The sequence below is a fragment of the Budorcas taxicolor genome, chromosome 2 (genome assembly GCF_023091745.1).
Source record: "Budorcas taxicolor isolate Tak-1 chromosome 2, Takin1.1, whole genome shotgun sequence".
In the NCBI taxonomy this organism is placed as follows: domain Eukaryota; kingdom Metazoa; phylum Chordata; class Mammalia; order Artiodactyla; family Bovidae; genus Budorcas; species Budorcas taxicolor.
The window spans coordinates 35,959,069-35,962,601 of NC_068911.1; positions in this window are offsets into that span (position 1 = coordinate 35,959,069).

The window sequence follows — 3,533 nt, forward strand, 5'->3', positions numbered from 1 at the left end:
CTGTCTCAAACACCAGTTCAATCATTAATTTATTAGGTGACCTATAAGACAGAGTAGAGCTCAGTGTCAAGCGACTTGTCTAAGCTACACTCATGACCCCAGTTGTCTGATTGGAATGTTAAAGATGGAGAGTATAAAGCATCAGACACTTAGAAGGTTCTCAATAGAGATGGATATTATTATTACCAGTCTTTGCTTCCTTTCTAGTAACAGTGATTACATGTACATTCTCTCCCTCTATTCATTGATATAAATTAAGATATCTAGTGCCAGGATCCAACCAATATTGAGCTGTATATCAATTAGCATTCTGTTGGTCTATCTGAAACAAAAGACCCCCACGTCCCCAGTGGCTCAGACGGTAAAGAATCCACCTGCAATGTGGGAGACCTGTGTTCGATCCTTGGGTTGGGAAGACCCCCTGGAGTAGGACATGGCAACCCACTCCAATATTCTTGCCTAGAGAATCCCCATGGACAGAGAAGCCTTGAAGGCTACAGTCCATGCGATCACAAAGAGTTGGACATGACTGAGCAACTAAGCACAGCACAGCAAAAGCTTTAAGAAATATAGAAATACTTGTCCCATGAAACAAGAATTCCAAGAGTGGGAAATTCAGGGCTGATACACTGCCTCAGTGATGCTAAAGACCCATAACTTTTACAACAGTACGTCTCAAGGTACTGTTGCTGCTGTTCAGTTGCTAAGTTGTGTCCAACTCTTTACGACCTCATTGACTATGGCATGCCAGGACCCCCTGTCCTCCACTGTCTCCTGGGGTGCTTAAATTCATGTCCATTGAGTCGCTGATGCTATCTAATCACCTCATCCTCTGCCGCCTCCTTCTCCTTTTGCCTTCAGCATTTCCCAGCATCAGGGTCTCTTCCAATGAGTCAGTTCTTCACATTAGGTGGCCAAAGTATTGGAGCTTCAACTTCAGCATCAGTCCTTCCCATGTACTGTACTGTAAAATTTAAAAATGTTTAATTTTGGGATTTGTTTCTTTACATGTTATTTGTGTACTATATATTATTTGTCTGAAAAGTATTATAAACCTACTACAGTACAGTACTATATAGCTGATGGTGTTAGAGGATAGGATAGTTGGATGGCATCACCAACTCAATGGATATGAGTTTGAGCAACTTCTGGGAGATGGTGAAGGAGAGGGAAGCCTGGTGTGCTATAGTCCACGGGGTCGCAAAGAGTCAGACATGACTGAGCAACTGAACAACAACAACTATATAGCTGATTATGTTAGAGGGGGACCTAGGCTAACTGTCTTGGACTTGTGAGCAAATTGGACTTACAAACACACTCTTAGAATGGAATGCATTTGTATATAGGGGACTTTCCGTATATGCTACAGCAACAGATGAGTCACTTTCACTGCTGTTGCTGAAGGACCACTCTCTGAAAAGTGCCAGAGTCCTTAATCAAGCACCTTGTCAGGTTTAATGCTGTTAAAGTGGCTCCAGGGAGACTCTCATAGAGCCCCGTGAACAGATATCACCCTCTTGTATTTAATTAAGTAGAGAGACTGACTTTACTCACCTGACTCCGGGAGCATCTCTCCATGATCCTGGGTGTTTCTCTGCTTTGCAACTTGCTCTGTTGGTTATGGGCTTCCCTCGTGGCTCAGATGGTAAAGAATCTGCCTGCAATGTGGAGACCTGGGTTCAATCCCTGGGTTGGGAGGATCCCCGGCTGAGAGTACTTCATAGGGTAATCATAGGTCTTCCTTGCTAGCTCAGCAGGTAAAGAATCCACCTGCAGTGCTGGAGACTCTGGTTCGATCTTTCCTGGGTAGAGAAGATCCTTTGGAAAAGGGATAGGCTACCCACTCCAGATGGTAAAGAATCTGCCTGCAATGCAGGAGACCTGGGTTCAATTCCTGGGCTGGGAATATCCCCTGGAGGAGGGCATGGCAACCCACTCCAGTATTCTTGCCTGGAGAATCCCATGGACAGAGGAACCTGTGGGCTACAGTCCATGAGGTTGCAAAGAGTCAGACACAACTGAGTGATTAAGCACAGCACAGCAAAGAGTGATCATAAATGTATTGTCTCAACCAGGACACTTGAGAGTAAAGGAGAATGCTATGCAAGGCATACTGGGAAAACAGCTGTAAACTAGAACTAACTTGGGGGAAAGCAGAGCATATGGTTATCCTATGATAAATGTGGTTATATCACATCTTCCAGGGGTTATCTCACAGCTTTACTCACCAGTAGGCATTTCTAGGGCTTTCCACATGGCACTAGGGGTAAAGAATCTGCCTGCCAAGGCAGGAGATGAAAGAGTTGTGAGTTCGATCCCTGAGTCAGGAATATCCCCTAGAGTAGGAAATGGCAACCCATTCCAGCATTCTTGCCTGGAGAATCCCATGGACAGAGGAGGCTGGTGGACTACAGTCCATGGGGCCGCAAAGAGTCAGATACAACTGAGCAAAGCAAGTCCTTAAGAAGGCATTTCTATGTGTGGGAATGGCCAAGTCAGACCAGAAAGTCACTCCTAACAGTGTGATATCTTTAGAGTTGATTGGCTGGAGGTCAAAGAAGAAATCAAATAGAGCAGAGCAAACAGCAACCCTTGTTCCGTCTCAGAATCAAGGCTGGAAATGTGGCTCTTCCTCACTCATGTCTTGAAGAAAAAGAAATTGCTCCTTTGATCCCTTATCCAGAAATACTGCAAAGAGTTTACTCTATTTTCATAATTGCAACCTTCAACTCATTCCACTCCTCCAATTCTCACCAGTTTTATGTTCTTGCATTCTAAACCATTGAGAAACAACATAATTAAGTAAAGACTTGGATTTGAAACTGGGCTGGGGCGTGGGTGGGGAACTCTGCCTTATCCTGGATGGAGCAAACATTTCTATTTCTCCTTCTCTCACAATTCATATTAAGACACACTCACGGGGCGGGGGTGGGGGGGGTGGGCTGGGGTGAGGGTTGGGGGAGGCCAGGCTTTAGAATATATCTCTTTGCTGAATAAGTGACAAAAGTTAAAAAGCAGTCATTTAGGAAACTTAAATGTGACAGTGGATGATAGATGGTAGCTGGCAAGGCTGCAAAATGAGAAACATTAAAATCATATATTAGAATAGATCAAGCTTGGTACTCCAGTTTGTGTCAGCAAGTTTCTTTTGATATGTCAAGTCTCCGTAGGCCTGGAACTCTGGTCTACTTTGAAGATGGATTTTAAAAGGAATATGTTTATGTTTAGGAACTTAATAATGCCATGTGCACCAAAAAGTCAGGGACAAAATCAAACTGAATGGGTTACTGTTTATTTGCTGTGAGATCCTCCCATGCCTGGCGCCCTGGAGCTCTGTGTCTGCTCAGAAATTCTGGAGAACCTTTCAGAACCGAATCAGGGGGCCCTTCTTCCAGGAAGGCCTTCTGATCTCCCCAGCTGGGTGCATCACTGACTCCTCGAAACCTTCAGCTCCCTGTTTAAACCTTTCTTGTGGCTTTTGGCATTTTTCTTCCTTGATGTAGGTTTGCTTCAATCACTGTTTATCATCACTG